A 20,222-nucleotide genomic window follows, 5' to 3' on the forward strand; every position below is an offset into this window, starting at 1 on the left:
AGCAAGCAAGGGTTACTCCAAGCGGAGTCTCCCTTTTTTCCAAAAATTGGGCCACACAGACACCCACCCCATCAGTGGCAGCACTTGGGCCCTAGTTGCAAACAGGATGTTTTGATTTGCATCAAGCACATTCCAAATCCACAAGCATTTACTCTCCCCAGGATGACACAGGGGTAGTAAATTCCTTCTGGATCCATGACTTGTTCATTTTGATGAACGTCAGTCTGTCCACATTGTCACTGGACAGACGCGTGCGCTTATCTGTCAGCACACACCCAGCAGCACTGAATACACGTTCAGAGACAACGCTGGCAGCTGGACACGACAAAATCTCCAAGGCGTAAGTTGCGAGCTCTGGCCATTTTTGTAGGTTTGAAGCCCAAAAGGAGCAAGGCTCCAGTTGCACAGTCATGGCATCGATGTTCATTTGGAGATACTCCTGTATCATCCTCTCCAGCCGTTGACTATGTGTCAGACTTGTTGTCTCTGGTGGCCTTGCAAAAGAGGGTCTAAAAAAATTATGAAAAGATTCCATAAAATTGCTGTTACCGGCACCAGAAAAGGTCCTACTGGTACGGGTAGACTGTTGAAGATGACGAGACCGTCCCATGTTTGTCAAGTTACAACTGGGAGATTCACTCCCTGCACCTGCACGGTTGTTTGGTGGAAAAGCCGAGCTAAGATCTAGTAACAGCTTCTGCTGATACTCCTGCATACGTGCGTCCCTTTCTATGGCTGGAATTATGTCACAAAATTTGGACTTGTACCGGGGATCTAATAGTGTGGCAATCCAGTAGTCATCATCACTTCTAATTTTGACAATACGACTGTCATGTTGGAGGTAGTGCAACAAAAAGGCACTCATGTGTCTTGCGCAGCCATGCGGACCAAGTCCATGCTGTGTTTGTGGCATAGAGGTGCTACCCGTTCTTTCTTCCTCTGACATCTGACCCCAACCTCTTTCAACTGAAATTTGACCAAGGTCTCCCTCATCCGCTGAGTCTTCCATGTCCATGGACAGTTCGTCCTCCATTTCTTCATGTTCTCCTGCACCTTGCTCAACATTTCGCCTGCTACTATGCGCCCTTGTCGATCCCTGTCCCCCATGGTCCCATGCCTGCTGCGTTGGTGATGATGAACGTCTGGACCTTCGTGATGTTGTTGTCCCTTGCGCATATGAATCCTCCTGTAGTTCCTCCCCTTCATGTTGTCCCACCCCCTGACTCCGAATAGTGTTTAGCGTGTGCTCCAGCATGTAAATGACTGGAATCGTCATGCTGATAATGGCATTGTCAGAGCTAAACATATTCGTCGCCATGTCGAAACTGTGCAGAAGGGTGCATAGGTCCTTGATCTGAGACCACTCCATCAGGGTGATCTGCCCCACCTCTGCATCTCGTTGGCCCAGGCTATACGTCATGACGTATTGCACCAGGGCTCTGCGGTGCTGCCACAGTCGCTGTAACATGTGGAGAGTTGAATTCCAGCGTGTCGCCACATCGCATTTCAGGCGATGAACCGGCAGGCCGAAAGACTTCTGGAGCGATGCAAGTCGCTCTGCTGCGGCGCTTGAACGGCGGAAGTGAGCTGACAGTTTTCGTGCCCTGTTCAGAAGGCCATCTAGGCCGGGATAGTGTGTTAAAAATTGCTGCACGACAAGGTTCAACACGTGAGCCATACAAGGTACGTGTGTCACCTTGCCCAGGCGAAGTGCCGCACCCAGGTTTGCAGCATTGTCGCACACGGCCTTACCAGGCTGCAGTTTGAGTGGAGACAACCATTTATTAAACTCGGACCGCAAAGCTGACCACAACTCCTCAGCTGTGTGACTCTTATTACCAAGACATGTCAAGCTAAAGACCGCCTGATGCCGTTGCGCTCTGCTGCCAGCATAGTAATGAGGGGTGCGTGATTCCTTCTGCGCAGTGAGAACGCTGGTGGCCTGACCAGGCAGGCTTGGGGCGGAGGTGGAGGACCCAGATGAGGTGGAGGATGCAGAAGCAGTGGCGGAACTTGGACAGACAGAGGATTGACACACAAGTCGTGGGGACGGCAAGACTTGTGCAGCAGACCCTTCACCATCTATCACCATAGTTACCCAGTGCCCAGTCAGCGACATGTAACGTCCCTGTCCATGCTTACTGGTCCAAGTATCGGTGGTGAAATGCACCCGTTCACACACAGAGTTTCTCAAGGAAGCGGTGATGTTGTGTGCGACATGCTGGTGTAGCGCGGGCACACCTTTCTTAGAGAAGTAGTGGCGACTAGGCATCTGGTACTGGGGCACAGCGACAGACATAAGGTCTCTAAAATCCTGTGTGTCCACTAGGCGGAAAGGCAGCATTTCGGTAGCCAACAGCTTACAGAGGGATAGAGTCAACCTCTTAGCTTTGTCATGGGTCGGAGGAAGTGGCCTTTTATTTGACCACATCTGAGGGACAGAGATCTGGCTGCTGTGTGTAGACGGTGTTGAGTAGGGTGTCCCTGGAAAAATGCAGGTTTGTGAGGAAAGTGCAGGCGGAGACATGATGTTGCCTTCATCCAACGTTGGTGCTATCGATGTCTGAGAGAGCTGTACACACTCACTTGTTTCCCCTTCCAAACCAACTGACGACCTTACAAGCAAACTGCCTGTTGCCGTTACAGTGGTGGAAGTTTTGCGTGGAAAAACAGGTGTGGCAGCTGTCCCCACAGTCCTAGAAGATGAAGAGCGCGCGGATGCAGTGGAAGGGGCGGGCGGTGGATGGTTCGCTCCGCTAGGCCGCATTGCAGCACGGTGAGCTTCCCACCGGGACTTATGATATTTATTCATGTGACGATTCATGGAAGAAGTTGTCAAACTGCTGAGCTTTTGACCTCTACTAAGAGAATCATGACAAATGTTACATATCACATGAGTTGGGCGATCTTTTTCGATGTGAAAAAAGGACCAGGCTAGGCAAGGCTTAGAGGCCATGCGACCTGTTGATCCACCCCGAATAATGCTCATAGGCAGAGTGGTGGCTGAGGATGCAGTTGTAGACGTGCTACCAGTGCTCCGACTCTGTCCAGGAAGGCGCAAGGTAACTTTGTCGTCGGTTGCATCCTCCTCCACCGCCTCTGTTGACCTCCTCGAGTGCCTGACTGGGGGTTGACAGTAGGTGGGATCTAGAACGTCATCATCAATTGTTGTGTTTGCACTCCCCTCCCCCTCAGACCGAGCCTCTTCTTGCCCTGACGGAATATTTAAGTTGTCATCCCAATCGGGTATCTGCGTCTCATCTTCATCAGTATGTTCCTCATTGTCTATAACCACAGGTGTTACAGTTTGTGACAAAGGGTCAACATTATGCTCAGAAACTTGGTCCTCACGGCCTGAATCTGAGTCACAAAGGTTCTGGGCATCACTGCAGACCATTTCCTGTTCTGTACTCACTGTAGCTTGGGAGCAGACCTCTGATTCCCAGGCTATAGTGTGACTGAACAGCTCTGCAGACTCAGCCATCTCAGTTCCACCATACTGTGCAGGGCTGATGGAGACTTCAGAGCTGGGAGAAATCAAGTGTGATTGGGATGACAACTCAGAGGACTGGTGTTTTTTGGATGCGGTACTTGAAGTGGCTGAGAGGGCACTTGTTGGACCACTTGAGATCCATTCAAGCATTTTCCTTTTTTGCCCATCATCTACCTTTCTTCCTGTTGTTCGTGTCCGTAAAAAAGGGAGCACATCGGATTGTCCACGGTAAGTAGTAGACATCTTACTTTTGCTGGTAGATGGTCTATCTTCAGCAGATGATAATGGAGCTTTGCCACCTTCCCCACGGACAAAACCTTTTTTGCCTTTTCCACCACGCCTCTTCCCCTTTCCACCAGCATCTGTCATTTTGCCACTCATGTTGATTGCGACAAGATTGTGGACTGAAAATGTGGTAGTAAAAATTGAGAGGTGGTGAAGATTGCAGTGGTGGTCTAGCTTTATTAACAGCAGAATAATAAAGAATAAATATCCCTGACAATGCAACTTAGTTATAATTAGTTGGAGTGTGCAACGCAGGCAGACGTGCTGCAAATGTCTTTGCACTAGTGGGACTATAGCAAAGTCCAATAGCCACGTATAGGATGCCACTAGGTACACTGAGTGTTTGCTAGTATAATGGCTTGGTTAGAATGAGTTGTAGTGTGCAACGCAGGCAGACGCGCTCTGCAAATGTCTTTGCACTAGTGGGACTATAGCAAAGTCCAATAGCCACGTATAGGATGCCACTAGGTACACTGAGTGTTTGCTAGTATAATGGCTTGGTTAGAATGAGTTGTAGTGTGCAACGCAGGCAGACGCGCTCTGCAAATGTCTTTGCACTAGTGGGACTATAGCAAAGTCCAATAGCCACGTATAGGATGCCACTAGGTACACTGAGTGTTTGCTAGTATAATGGCTTGGTTAGAATGAGTTGTAGTGTGCAACGCAGGCAGACGCGCTCTGCAAATGTCTTTGCACTAGTGGGACTATAGCAAAGTCCAATAGCCACGTATAGGATGCCACTAGGTACACTGAGTGTTTGCTAGTATAATGGCTTGGTTAGAATGAGTTGTAGTGTGCAACGCAGGCAGACGCGCTCTGCAAATGTCTTTGCACTAGTGGGACTATAGCAAAGTCCAATAGCCACGTATAGGATGCCACTAGGTACACTGAGTATTTGCTAGTATAATGGCTTGGTTAGAATGAGTTGTAGTGTGCAACGCAGGCAGACGCGCTCTGCAAATGTCTTTGCACTAGTGGGACTATAGCAAAGTCCAATAGCCACGTATAGGATGCCACTAGGTACACTGAGTGTTTGCTAGTATAATGGCTTGGTTAGAATGAGTTGTAGTGTGCAACGCAGGCAGACGCGCTCTGCAAATGTCTTTGCACTAGTGGGACTATAGCAAAGTCCAATAGCCACGTATAGGATGCCACTAGGTACACTGAGTGTTTGCTAGTATAATGGCTTGGTTAGAATGAGTTGTAGTGTGCAACGCAGGCAGACGCGCTCTGCAAATGTCTTTGCACTAGTGGGACTATAGCAAAGTCCAATAGCCACGTATAGGATGCCACTAGGTACACTGAGTGTTTGCTAGTATAATGGCTTGGTTAGAATGAGTTGTAGTGTGCAACGCAGGCAGACGCGCTCTGCAAATGTCTTTGCACTAGTGGGACTATAGCAAAGTCCAATAGCCACGTATAGGATGCCACTAGGTACACTGAGTGTTTGCTAGTATAATGGCTTGGTTAGAATGAGTTGTAGTGTGCAACGCAGGCAGACGCGCTCTGCAAATGTCTTTGCACTAGTGGGACTATAGCAAAGTCCAATAGCCACGTATAGGATGCCACTAGGTACACTGAGTGTTTGCTAGTATAATGGCTTGGTTAGAATGAGTTGTAGTGTGCAACGCAGGCAGACGCGCTCTGCAAATGTCTTTGCACTAGTGGGACTATAGCAAAGTCCAATAGCCACGTATAGGATGCCACTAGGTACACTGAGTGTTTGCTAGTATAATGGCTTGGTTAGAATGAGTTGTAGTGTGCAACGCAGGCAGACGCGCTCTGCAAATGTCTTTGCACTAGTGGGACTATAGCAAAGTCCAATAGCCACGTATAGGATGCCACTAGGTACACTGAGTGTTTGCTAGTATAATGGCTTGGTTAGAATGAGTTGTAGTGTGCAACGCAGGCAGACGCGCTCTGCAAATGTCTTTGCACTAGTGGGACTATAGCAAAGTCCAATAGCCACGTATAGGATGCCACTAGGTACACTGAGTGTTTGCTAGTATAATGGCTTGGTTAGAATGAGTTGTAGTGTGCAACGCAGGCAGACGCGCTCTGCAAATGTCTTTGCACTACTGGGACTATAGCAAAGTCCAATAGCCACGTATAGGATGCCACTAGGTACACTGAGTGTTTGCTAGTATAATGGCTTGGTTAGAATGAGTTGTAGTGTGCAACGCAGGCAGACGCGCTCTGCAAATGTCTTTGCACTAGTGGGACTATAGCAAAGTCCAATAGCCACGTATAGGATGCCACTAGGTACACTGAGTGTTTGCTAGTATAATGGCTTGGTTAGAATGAGTTGTAGTGTGCAACGCAGGCAGACGCGCTCTGCAAATGTCTTTGCACTAGTGGGACTATAGCAAAGTCCAATAGCCACGTATAGGATGCCACTAGGTACACTGAGTGTTTGCTAGTATAATGGCTTGGTTAGAATGAGTTGTAGTGTGCAACGCAGGCAGACGCGCTCTGCAAATGTCTTTGCACTAGTGGGACTATAGCAAAGTCCAATAGCCACGTATAGGATGCCACTAGGTACACTGAGTGTTTGCTAGTATAATGGCTTGGTTAGAATGAGTTGTAGTGTGCAACGCAGGCAGACGCGCTCTGCAAATGTCTTTGCACTAGTGGGACTATAGCAAAGTCCAATAGCCACGTATAGGATGCCACTAGGTACACTGAGTGTTTGCTAGTATAATGGCTTGGTTAGAATGAGTTGTAGTGTGCAACGCAGGCAGACGCGCTCTGCAAATGTCTTTGCACTAGTGGGACTATAGCAAAGTCCAATAGCCACGTATAGGATGCCACTAGGTACACTGAGTGTTTGCTAGTATAATGGCTTGGTTAGAATGAGTTGTAGTGTGCAACGCAGGCAGACGCGCTCTGCAAATGTCTTTGCACTAGTGGGACTATAGCAAAGTCCAATAGCCACGTATAGGATGCCACTAGGTACACTGAGTGTTTGCTAGTATAATGGCTTGGTTAGAATGAGTTGTAGTGTGCAACGCAGGCAGACGCGCTCTGCAAATGTCTTTGCACTAGTGGGACTATAGCAAAGTCCAATAGCCACGTATAGGATGCCACTAGGTACACTGAGTGTTTGCTAGTATAATGGCTTGGTTAGAATGAGTTGTAGTGTGCAACGCAGGCAGACGCGCTCTGCAAATGTCTTTGCACTAGTGGGACTATAGCAAAGTCCAATAGCCACGTATAGGATGCCACTAGGTACACTGAGTGTTTGCTAGTATAATGGCTTGGTTAGAATGAGTTGTAGTGTGCAACGCAGGCAGACGCGCTCTGCAAATGTCTTTGCACTAGTGGGACTATAGCAAAGTCCAATAGCCACGTATAGGATGCCACTAGGTACACTGAGTGTTTGCTAGTATAATGGCTTGGTTAGAATGAGTTGTAGTGTGCAACGCAGGCAGACGCGCTCTGCAAATGTCTTTGCACTAGTGGGACTATAGCAAAGTCCAATAGCCACGTATAGGATGCCACTAGGTACACTGAGTGTTTGCTAGTATAATGGCTTGGTTAGAATGAGTTGTAGTGTGCAACGCAGGCAGACGCGCTCTGCAAATGTCTTTGCACTAGTGGGACTATAGCAAAGTCCAATAGCCACGTATAGGATGCCACTAGGTACACTGAGTGTTTGCTAGTATAATGGCTTAGTTATCAGTTGGAGTGTGCAGAGGACAAGAGGGTACAGTGGCAGGATTGTGGTGATCTGGGTAGAGGAATGGAAGACTGCCTTTCTATTCCCTCCTAATGGTGAAATGCAGGTAGGAAATCCCTGACCTGGGCTACACAGACGCTGTTGCTGTTTGCAGGACCTGTCACCTATGGCTCTCTGACCCTGCCGGTTGGAGCCCTTAAAAGGACTGCTATAAAGTGCTCTCCCTAAGCTGTCTAACGCTGTGTATGCAGCGCATACAGCTGTATCGGCTATAGGACTCAGGAAGACGGAGCTGCGACAGTGATGTCTGACACCAAAGACGCAGAAGGCAGATAATGGCGTCCGTGAAGAAAATGTCCGGTTTTATAATGCAGGGACATGTGACATGCAGATCCTATCACACATGCCGTTGCTTCTCTGGCTCAAAGTCCACTTAGCTGTGTGTGTGTCTGGGATTGGCTGACATGCTGGCCCGCCCCACAAGACGCGCGCGCTTAGGGAAGGAAGACAAGAAAAAAAAAAAAAAAAAATGGCGATCGCCATTATAGAAACAGCAGTGATCTGAAGGCGCTGTTCACGCACACTATACACTGAAATGTGATAATAGTTTGATTCACAGAGTGACTTACACTATTACAGCAGAAACCAAGCTATGATTTAGCTGTTTTTTGGCTGCTAGAACTGTTCTCGAACGTTTCTAGAACTACCGAGCTTTTGCAAAAAGCTCGAGTTCTAGTTCGATCTAGAACATGCCCCAAAATCACTCGAGCCGCGAACTGGAGAACCACGAACCACGAACCGTGCTCAACTCTAATGGTAACAAAAGAACCTCATGTTCTATTTAATTTTTTGCCTAGCGGCTTTAGATCATTGTATTTTTGGGATGTGCGATCCATGTCTTTTTCTTCATAGCATGGGAGAGGAACATTTCCAATTCGTGGCTCTCCCCTTCGGGTTAGCCACGGCCCCTCGAGTATTTACCAAGGTCATGGCAGCAGTGGTTGCGGTTCTGCACCTCCAGGGGTTGGCAGTGATTCCTTACCTGGTCGACCTTCTTGTCAAGGCTTCATCCAGTGCAGACTTTCAGCGGAGTGTCTCACTCACTCTCGCCACGCTTGTTCAATTCGGGTGGCTTGTCAATCTGCCCAAGTCCACTCTGACCCCGACCCAAAAACTTACGTACCTAGGGATGCAATTCGAGACTCTGCCGGCACTTGTGAAGCTGCCCTTAGTCAAACAGCAGTCCCTCCATCTGGCGGTGCGCTCTCTGTTGAGGCCCCGCCGTCATTCCATCAGTCACCTCATGCAGGTGCTGGGTCAGATGGTGGCGTCAATGGAAGCGGTTCCCTTTGCCCAGTTCCATCTGCGTCCTCTGCAGCTGGACATTCTCCGCTGTTGGGACAAGCGGACTTCTTCCTTGCACAGGTTGGTGGCTCTGTCGCCACAGACCAGGAGCTCTCTTCAGTGGTGGCTTCGGCCCCTCTCTCTGTCTCAGGGACGCTCCTTCCTGATCCCGTCCTGGGTGATTCTCACCACGGATGCCAGTCTATCCGGCTGGGGAGCAGTATTTCTCCACCACCGAGCACAGGGCACTTGGACTCCGTCCGAATCAGCCCTCTCGATCAATGTGCTGGAAATCAGAGCTGTGCTCCTAGCTCTCGTAGCCTTTCACCACCTGTTGGCGGGCAAGCACATTCGAGTCCAGTCAGACAACGCGACAGCAGTTGCCTACATCAATCACCAGGGCGGGACTCGCAGCCGCCTGGCAATGTTGGAGGTTCAACGCATCCTTCAGTGGACGGAGGACTCCAAGTCCACCATATCCGCAGTCCACATCCCAGGCGTGGAAAAGTGGGAGGCAGATTATCTCAGCCGTCAAACCGTGGACAGCGGCGAGTGGGCTCTGCATCCGGCAGTGTTCCGGTCGATCTGCCGCAAGTGGGGCACTCCGGAAGTGGATCTAATGGCATCCCGGCACAACAACAAGGTCCCGGTTTACGTGGCTCGCTCCCACGATCACCAGGCCTTTGCAGCTGACGCGCTGGTTCAGGATTGGTCCCAGTTCCGTCTGTCTTACGTGTTTCCCCCTCTAGCTCTCTTGCCCAGAGTCCTGCGCAAGATCAGAATGGAGGGCCGTCGGGTTATACTCATTGCTCCAGACTGGCCCAGGCGAGCTTGGTACCCAGACCTGCTCCGTCTGTCCGTAGAGGTGCCGTGGCATCTCCCGGACCGCCCAGACCTTCTCTCACAAGGTCCGTTTTTCCGCCAGAATTCTGCAGCTCTCAGATTGACGGCGTGGCTCTTGAGCCCTGAATCCTGACGGCTTCCGGCATTCCTCCCGAAGATATCTCCACTATGACTCAGGCTCGGAAGTCTTCCTCGGCCAAAATTTACCACAGGACTTGGAGAATTTTCCTGTCCTGGTGTCGTTCTTCCGGCCATGCCCCTTGGCCTTTTTCCCTGCCGACCCTTCTGTCCTTCCTGCAGTCTGGTCTGCAACTAGGACTATCCCTCAATTCCCTCAAGGGACAGGTCTCGGCTCTGTCAGTGTTGTTCCAGCGGCGTATCGCCCGGCTGTCTCAGGTGCGCACCTTCATGCAGGGCGCATCTCACATCATTCCGCCTTACCGGCGGCCTCTGGATCCCTGGGACCTTAATCTGGTCCTCACGGCCTTGCAGAAACCCCCTTTTGAGCCTCTTAGGGAGGTTTCTTTGGTTCGACTTTCACAGAAAGTCGTCTTTCTGGTGGCCATAACTTCTCTCAGGAGAGTCTCTGATTTGGCTGCGCTCTCTTCGGAGTCACCTTTTTTGGTTTTTCACCAAGACAAGGTGGTTCTCCGTCCGACTCCGGACTTTCTCCCTAAGGTGGTGTCTCCTTTTCACCTTAACCAGGACATTTCATTGCCTTCCTTTTGTCCGGCTCCTGTGCATCGCTTTGAGAAAGCGTTGCATACTTTAGATCTGGTGCGGGCGCTCCGGATCTATGTGTCCGCACCGCTGTTCTTAGGCGGTGCATCTCTCTTTTTGTGCTGACCACAGGTCAGCGCAAGGGTCTCTCGGCTTCTAAACCGACCCTAGCTCGTTGGATTAGGTCGGCCATATCCGATGCCTACCAGTGTACTCAGGTGCCTCCCCCGCCGGGGATCAAGGCGCCCTCGACCAGAGCTGTCGGTGCCTCTTGGGCTTTCAGGCACCAGGCTACGGCTCAGCAGGTCTGTCAGGCTGCCACTTGGTCTAGTCTGCACACCTTTTCGAAGCACTACCAAGTGCATGCTCATGCTTCGGCAGATGCGAGCTTGGGCAGACGCATCCTTCAGGCGGCTGTCGTCCATTTGTGAAGTTAGGTTTTGCCTACTTCTCAATTTTCTGTTTATTTCCCACCCATGGACTGCTTTGAGACGTCCCATGGTCTGGGTCTCCCATAAGGAACGATGAAGAAAAAGAGAATTTTGTTTACTTACCGTAAATTCTTTTTCTTATAGTTCCGACATGGGAGACCCAGCACCCTCCCTGTTGCCTGTTGGCAGTTTTCTTGTTCCGTGTGTTTTCACCGGCTGTTGTTGTAGACAGAGGTTCCAGTTGTTCCGGGTTTTGCTCTATCTCTACTTGTGGGTGGATGTCCTCCTTCAGCTTTTGCACTAAACTGGCTAGATTTGGTTATCCAGGGGGTGTATATGCTCGGAGGGAGGAGCTACACTTTTTAGTGTAGTACTTTGTGTGTCCTCCGGAGGCAGAAGCTATACACCCATGGTCTGGGTCTCCCAATACGGAACTATAAGAAAAAGAATTTACGGTAAGTAAACAAAATTCTCTTTTTTTCTTTATATTAAAATCATATTGGCATCACCAATCCAAAAACAAGTTTTAGAAATGACAGAAAAACAAATCTGCAACAATGGTAATAAAAATAGTACATGCCTTTCTGTTATGTCTCCAGTATACCTTTAATAATACAAAATATATTCACACTTAAAATCATCTAACACCTACGTTCAACAGGCTACAGCCACAAACCTACAAGTCAGAGAAATATGGGAGAAGAATGGACTTGCCACAAATATTGAGCTCCATTATTTTCTGAGCTAATACCTGTATGGTACAGAACAGCATCCTATGTTAGGAATCATGTTTCAAGATGTTCATTTGCAAATGTTTAATTACCCTTGCGACATTCCAACTCTTAGATGCACATGTCATGAAAGAAAGTGCTATATAGTCTAAAATTGGGTTCTTTTAGTGGGCCAGAGGCATCCAACTTCATGCGCTCATCCACATTGCAGACTTGTGCCATTGCTGCATTTTTTTTTACACTGCATCAATTATTTTGACCTGTAAAACGGACTAGAGTAGATCATGCCGTGATTTTTATTTTACTTCTCCAAGCAAACAATTTATCCCATTGGGAAATTGTCGAGGAGCAGTGGCTAGAATGGTACTTGTGCAGTCTGGTGCACACAAACAAGACAAACCCATTTGCCTCAAAACCTCTTGAAAACCATGTCTACTTTAAACTCTCCTAGTTGCTCATTGAACAATCTCTTCAACTGACTACAATCTATCTTCTGTCCTCATCACTTCACTGAAACTGCCCTAACCAAAATAGAAAGTAATCTACTAACTGCCAAAGCCAATACTCTATAAATCTCCTTGTTGACTTGTCCTCTACCTTTGACACAGTTACCTACTTCCACCTTCAAATCCTCTCATCCTTTAGCATGATCTTGTTCTCTGTGGGATCTCCTCACACCTCAATAATTGCACATTTAGTGTCTCCCATTTTTACACTACCTCTGCACAGACCCTCTCTCTTGGTGTCCCATATGGCTCTGTGATGGGACACCTACATTTCTCCACTTCTACCTTTTTGACCTTGGCACAACTCAAAGTCCAATTGCATCCAGTACAATTTATATGCTGATACTCAGATTTACTTCTCTGGCCAAGACATCACCTCTCTACTGTCCAGAATCTGAGTGTCTATTGTCCATATCCATCTCATCATGCTTTTTAAAACTAAATGTGGACAAAACCAAACTCCTCTTGGTCAACACCCTACCACATCAATCTATCACCGTAAATATCACGGTTTCTCTGTATCACATGTCCACTGCTCCAATGTAAGGGCCGGTTCACACATTCGGCATTTTGCCGTATCCCTCACACTCCAGTACAGTGTAATACAGTACAATGGCATCGCGGCAAACTCCGGTCACATGCTGTCATGTGACCGGGGCTTGCTGCGATGCTATTGTACAGTAACACTGTACTGAAGTGTGACGAATCCGGGGAAATGCCGGATGTGTGAAACGGCCCTAACTCTTCACTCTGCTCTGTCCTTCCAACCACACATCCAAGCCCTTACCATGTCCTGCCATTTCCAGCTCTAAAATATTTCCAGAATTTGTCCTTTCCTCCATCCTAAATCTTCTAAAATGTTTAGTATATGTCCTCCTCATCTCCCATTTCGATCACTGCAATAAACGTCTGTGACCTCTTGACACTTGTCCACTGTCCTTTTAATCCACCTCTCTCCTTACTACTACTCCGCCTCTCCGCTGTGCTAATATCTTCATTGGCTTCCACAACTCTCAACAAATTCAGTTTAAACTACTAACAATGGTTTACAAGTCTGTCCATAATCTGTCTTCACCATACATCTCTGAACTAATTTCTTGATGCCTCCCCATATGGAATCCCCAGTCCTTACAAGGTTTTGTTCTTCACTCTGTACTTCTTCGTTTCTCACCCAATGGCCTCCAAGATTTCTCCCGAGCATCCTCCATCTTCAGTATCTCAGCACATCTAATTGTCTCACATAGCTGAAATCTTCAGACCAAGTCTGAAAATATCTCTTCAAAGAAGTCTACAATCTGCAATAACCCCACTGCCACCTCACCACCATCAAAGATGCTCCAACCTACTGTTGCCTTAATCAATTACCCTATAGATTTACCCACAAAGGCAGGATGCTTTCCACTTCTATAATAGCATGTCAGTTTACTGTACATGAATATTATATATGTATTAAATGTACGTAAACCTCATGTACAGCACTCTTGAATTAAAGGTTCTATAAAATAAATAATATGCTCATCTGAATGAGCCCTAAAAATAGTGGGTAATTTTTAAAGTTAGTTTTGCTTGAGGCTGCATTGTATGTGTCTCGCACATTGTTTGATAAAGTTTGCGCATAATATGTATAAAATATATTTCTCTATCGCTTTCATTGGGGGACACAGGACCATGGGTGTATGCTGCTGTGACTAGGAGGCTGACACTAAGTAGACATAAAAAAAGTTAGCTCCTCCCTAGCAGTGTACACCCTGAGCCGGAGGCGGACCTATGCCAGTTTTTTGCTTAGTGTCGTAGGAGGCTGAAGTGGGCCCATATCTCTGTGGGCCAACCTCAGCCTAGGCTATTCCTTTTTTCCGTTTTTTTCGTGCTATACGGCGCCGCTCAGCCTTCTCATCTCTTCTAGGTTTTTTGTCTTTTCTGCAGGGTTAAAGTCCCTGCATCAGAGAGAACCCTCGCCTTCTCCTCCCCCACGGGGTACCGTCCCCAGGGTTGTCTGAGAGCTCGAGACGCCAGGCCCTATCCCCCTCCTGCCCCATGGTACCACTCCAGGGGCTGCTTGGGGACCGACATGGTTAAATTTTTAAGGGCACACACTCCCCGTCGACCCCTATGGTACTGTCCCAAGGGGTGCTTCTGGTGGAGGCGACGAGGGATCTCTGCTAACCAGGACCCGATGTCAATCGCAGGCTGCAGCGCAGGAGAGCTCACAGCACCAGGCCTCCCCCAGCGTTCTTCCTCCTACCCTGGGCTCAGGCAGTGGATTTCTTCAGGCAGTGCAGGAGCGCTCTGCAGCGTTCCCCAAGCTCCCCAGCGCTTCCCCCCCCTGGTGTCTCCCAGGGGCAGACTGGACTCACCGGCAGCCGCAGCATCAGAGGATGGGGCCGTGGATCAGAGCGACGACGCCAGGACGCAGGTAGGATCTTCTCCAGCAGTGCTGCGCTCCCGGCGGCCGCTCACTAATTTAGCTCTCTGCTTCGGGCCTACCTCGGGCCGGTGCACTCCGCCCCCCTGTTTGCTCGCGCTTTTCCGGCCACGCCCCCCTCAACTTCTGCCCGGAGACAGCCAGCTCAGTGCTGCAGCACGCCCCCATTCCTCCCAGCGTCCCCTACGATGCAGGATCCAGGGAGCGGATCATAGCTGCAGTGCAGGAGCGCTCAGCAACACCCAGGCCTCCCCAGCGTTCACAGGGGATCGTAGTTACACAGCGCAGGAGTGCTCAGCAGTTCGGCAACTCTCCAGCAGGCAGGATGGGACCGAGGATCACAGCGACGCCGGCAGAGCGCAGGTAAGACTTCTCTGCGCTCAGCGCTGCGCTCCCGGCGGGCCGCCCACTAATCTAGTCCCCTGCTTCGGCCTACCTCAGACCATCAGGCCTCCGCCTCCCCGTGTTGCGCGCGTGCGTGTTTTTTCCCAAGCATGACCCCTGCAGGTCCTGCTCGGTCCCAAGCCGGCCAGCCCCCCTACTGCAAAAAAAAATAATAAAAAAATGAAGGGCTGCTTTTCTTCTTCAGCAATGCTGCCCCCGCAGGTTCTGAGACCTCTGCGTACCTGGGTGGGACACAGGACCTGGGTGAATGCTGTTCCTACTTAGGAACAGACGATATCTCTTTAACTTTTTTCCCCTTTTCTCCTGTCTCCCCCCTAGCGTCACTAGTGGGGTTTTTTTTTCTAAGCACCTTTATAGCTTTTTATGCATGCACAGCCTGCTAGGTAAAATCCTCCTAATCCAGGCTACGCCCACCGCTCGGCTTGCGCCCCATGTCACCGCCAGCACCCGAGCTCCGCTGCGCTCCCTTATACGGAGGAGTAGACCCTCTATCCCAGTCTGTGGACACTCTCTCAAGGGCGCTACGCCCGGCCATGCTCCCCCGGTCCAGCTGGCTCTGGGCAACAGTCGGTCTGATCCAGACCCTACCACTGGAGCGCAGAAGAGGACCTGCTGGGCCTCCTTTCAAGCCCTCCCGGAGATCTCATCACCTCCAGGCCCCGAGTGTTCCTCGGCCCCGAGACCGGCCGACCCTTTTTTCAGGAGAAGAGTCGGATGCAGCCTCGATGCTGATTCCAGATCAGAGGGCTGATGTCAGAGGTAGGGTGGATAGTCCGGCCAAAGCGGTAAGTCATACGCTAGAGCTCCAGACGAACTCTGTGGCTACCCACTGCTTGCATGTCTCCTTAAAACATGTTAAGCGGACACACAGGCAATTCGGTGACCATTTAGTCGTTGCTGAAAGTCTGTACAAGCACAGACGACAACTGGTCAAGATATTCAACAAGGGTAAGTCGTTTGATTTTCTTTTTCCCAGGCTCTCCTATGGTCGCCCTGCTGGTTTTTTTTCCGGCGGTCATCTTCCAGTACTATCTCTCCCGCACGGGGCATCGCTCCGAGACGCCACAGATCAAGACACCGGGAGAGTTGCCCGTTCAGTTTTTCTTCAGACGGCAGACACGGTACTCCTACTGCCCTCGCTGCCATCTAGCTGGCAGCATCCATGATGTCCGGGTCTGATAACCTCCACAGCGGTTTTTCGCGCGGGATCGAGCAATCCGGAGTTCACAACCTGGCACACAGTTTGCTCTAGCAGGTGAGTACATACTCATCGCATCTCTGTCAGCAGCTTACTGCCCAGTGAAAGCGGCTAGCAGCACGGGGACCATCTGTCGGGCGATCTGGCTCAGAGCCTAGTATGTGGACGCGGCTTCTAGGATATCCCTTACAGCCCTCCCCTGTACAAGAGGTTGTTTGTTTGGGGACTGGCTGGATCAGATTATCGACGAGATCACGGGAGCTTCGGTTCCACACGCACAAGAAAACCAGGTCCCCGCAGAGGAACAGGTAGATTCCGTACCTCAACGCACCGTACCTCAGGCGGGTTTCTCAGCCACGCCAGCCATCGACGACGACGTCCGGATCACAGTGCTACCCCGCAAGATGACTCTTTGTCGTTGCGCGCGGGCGCAGACCAGGTGTGGGGGGGGGCCTGTCTCATCTCAATCACGTCACGACTTGGATCACGGACGCCTGGGTCGGAGAGATGCTGGACTCAGGGTACATAATAGTTTTTCAGCAGGTCTATCGTCGGACATACAGGTCGCACCTAATGTGCCAACAGATGTTCCTGCGTATCGCAATAGCAGACGGTCATTTTTGGTGATTCCGTATCTGGCCGCCTTGTTGATCAGGGGTTCTTCTTTTTGACGACTGTCTCCTAAGTGTTCAGGTCACCATCGATATCCTGTCCCGACTCGGCTAGCTCATCAATGACCCCAGGCCAGCAGGATTACCTGTCTAGGCATGGAGTTCGATACCATCCAAGGACGCGTGTCCCTCCAAAGAGACCTCCAGATCCTCCGTCACTCCAAGCCGGAGAGTCCTCAGTCGGATGGTGGCGGCAATAGAGGCGGTTCCGTTTGCCGCTTCCACCTTCGTCTCCTTCAGCTGGGCAATTCCCTATTCACCTTGAATCGCAGGATCCAATTGACTCCGGGAACCCGCCGCTCATTTTTATGGTGGACCAGCAGCCCTCATCGCTCCAGTGGAATGTCTTTTCATACCAGTACACTGGCAGGCAGTCACCACCGAGACCAGTCTTCTGACTGGAGAGCAGTGTTCCGAAACACACGGCTCACGGTCGGTGGTCCTCCCAGGAGAGCCGTCTGCCTATCATTTTTTTTTTTTTAGGGATCAGAGTTTTTTTTTTCTTCGACCCCTACAGATTTTTTTCAGCCCTTCATACAAGAATCGCCATCCAGAATCCAGTCGGTCATCACCTGGGCGGAACAAGGAGCGTCATGGCGATGACATAGGTGAAGAAGATCCTCACCACTCCAGATTTTGTCCGCAATCATTTTCCCCGCCGTGGAGAATTGGACAGCAGACTATATCAGCAAGGTCTGGCGGCAGGCGAATGATCCCTCAACAGAGAGGCTTTCAAATGGATCTGCCTCAGATGAGATATTCCGAATGTGGACCTGATGGCTTCTCGATTCCACAATCAAGTCACAAGAGTCCTCAAGAAACTCAGAGCAGAGGGCATCCCAGTGTCTCTCATTGCCATGGATTGACCCAGGCAAGCGTTGTTCGCAGAACTCACGCAGCTCATCAGATACCCCATGGTAGCTTCCAGATCGTCTGAACCTTCTGTCGCAAAGTCCTCTTTGCCATCAATATTCAGGGGTTCTCAATTTGACTGCATGGCTGTGGAACCATGGCTACTAGCCCAGGCAGGCTTTACCCCACAGGTGTTACAGACCATGGTCAGAACTCAGAATCCTCTGTCTTCAAACATCTACTACCGCACCGGAAAGGCCTCCTTTCAAGAGTGTGAGGTCAATGTCAACTCCTCTACACTGGATCTGTCACTCCCAGTGTTACTGACCTTCCTACACTCAGGTTTACAGGCGGGTCTCTCGCCAGCAACCTTCAAAGGGCAGGTGTTGGATCTATCTCTCTTTTCCAGAGAAATCTTGCATCTCGGCTGCAAGTCAGGACGTTCATCCAAGGAGTCGTCCATCTGGCACCGCTAGATCGTTCCCCGCTAGAGCCATGGGACCTCCAGCTGGCTCTAGGGTCTCGTCAATTAGCTCCGTTCGATCCTCAATCTCACGCCTATCCGGGAAGGTGGCTTGGTTGAGGACAGTCACTTCAATCGGAGGAAGGTCTGCTCTGTCAGCCCTCTCATGCGGGTCATTTTTTTCTTGTTTTTTTCACCAAGACGAGATTGTTCGGCACCCGTCTCAGGTTTTTTCCTACCGGAGGTAGTATCTGAATGAGGTGATTGTGCTTCCATCCTTCGGTCCAGCCTCCATTCGATCCTTGGAGAGGTCACGGCTTACACCGGATCTAGTGCGAGCTCGGAGGAGTTACGTTTCGAGATCCGCGCCCTTCTGCATCTTGGACGGCCTATTCGTCCTGTCTACTGGACCCAGGAGGGGCATGCTGGCGTCCAAGGCTACCTACGGCAAATTGGATCAGGCCGTCCATTTCAGAGGCCTACGGGATTAGTCAGGTTTTCTCCGAGGGGTGTAAAAACCTTTCCACCTGTGCAATTGGGGCGTCTAGGACAATCAGACGCCAGGCGGCAGCCAAGCAAGTCTACAGAGCCGCCGCATAGTCAAGCTTTTCTTACCTTTTCCAGGGTTTCCAGGATACAGCAGGGGCTGTCGCACACCTATGATAGGCCGGTTTAATTTTGCACCGAGCATTCTTACAGAGTTTTGGATATGTTTTGAATCTGTATGATTACTCCTGTACCCACCCAGGGACTGCTTTTGGACGTCCCATGGTCCTGTGTCCCCCAATGAAAGCGATAGAGAAAGAAGGATTTTTGTGTACTCACCGTAAAATCTTTCTCTGAGTCTTCATTGGGGGACACAGCACCCACCCTGTTTGGATATTGGGTTGCTCTTAGTTGCCGGATGTTGCTGGTTCTTTATGGAAACACGTTCTTCTGTACCCAGCTTATTTATGTAATATATATATATATATATAATGAAGACTCCGGGAAAGAGATTTTACGGTGAGTACACAAAAATCCTTCTATTATACACATACAGTAGGTGTTCTGATCGCTTTAAATTTTTCACTTTGCTTCATTGCAGCTTTTTGGTAAATTCAAAAATGTTCATTTTTTTTTCTCTTCTCATTATGTACATTCTGCACTCAATCTTGACAGGAAAAAAAAACAAATGTAGAAATTTTTGGAAAAAAAACTGAAATGACATGGTCATAAGTATTCAGACCCTTTTCTCAGACACTCATATTTAAGTCACATGCTGTCCATTTCCTTATGATCCTCCTTGAGCTGGTTCTACGCCTTCATTAGAGTTCAGCTGTATTTAATTAAACTGATAGGTGTGCGCTTTTCCATATCAAGTGTTATCTAAATAAGATCTCTCAGTACATGCAGACCAAATGAGAATCAAGAGGTCAAAGGAACTTCCCAAGAAACTCAGAGACAGAATTGTGGCAAGGCTCAGATCTGGCCAAGGTTACAAAAGAATTTCTGCAGTATTCAAGTTTCCTAAGAGCACAGTGGCCTCCATAATCCTTAAATGGAAGAGGTTTTGGATTATCATAACTCTTCCTAGTCAGCAATCGTGAGAGAAGAGCCTTGGTGAGAGAGGTAAAGAAGAACCCCAAAATCGCTGTGGCTGAGCTCCAGAGATGTGGTAGGGAGATGGGAGAAAGTTCCACAAAGTCAACTGAAGCCCTCCACCAGTCGGGCCTTTATTGCAGAATGGCCCGACAGAAGCCTCTCCTCAGTGCAAGACATATGAAAGCCCACATAGAGTTTGCAACAAAAAAAACTGAAAGACTCCCAGACTATGACAAATAAGCTTCTCTGGTCTGATGAGACAAAGATATCATTTTTCTCTGACGCCTCATTTGGGGACACAGGACCATGGGTGTTATGCTGCCTATCCATAGGAGAACACTAAGTAGATGCAAAAAGCATTAGCTCCTCCTCTGCAGTATACACCCTCTGGCCGGGCCAGGCAACCCCAGTTTTAGCTTAGTGTCTGTAGGAGGCACATCCTTTCAAGGTTTTGTTATTTTTTGAGGGTGACTGTTTCCCTTAGGGACCGATCTCCCAATACCACCAATGGGCGGGAACGCGGAGTGTTGCCTCCACGTACCCCCTCCTGCGACGCTGAATCCTGGGCTGCCTTTTACTGGACAACGGGTCCCAC

Source organism: Anomaloglossus baeobatrachus, chromosome 4 (assembly GCF_048569485.1).
Source record: "Anomaloglossus baeobatrachus isolate aAnoBae1 chromosome 4, aAnoBae1.hap1, whole genome shotgun sequence".
Classification (NCBI taxonomy): domain Eukaryota; kingdom Metazoa; phylum Chordata; class Amphibia; order Anura; family Aromobatidae; genus Anomaloglossus; species Anomaloglossus baeobatrachus.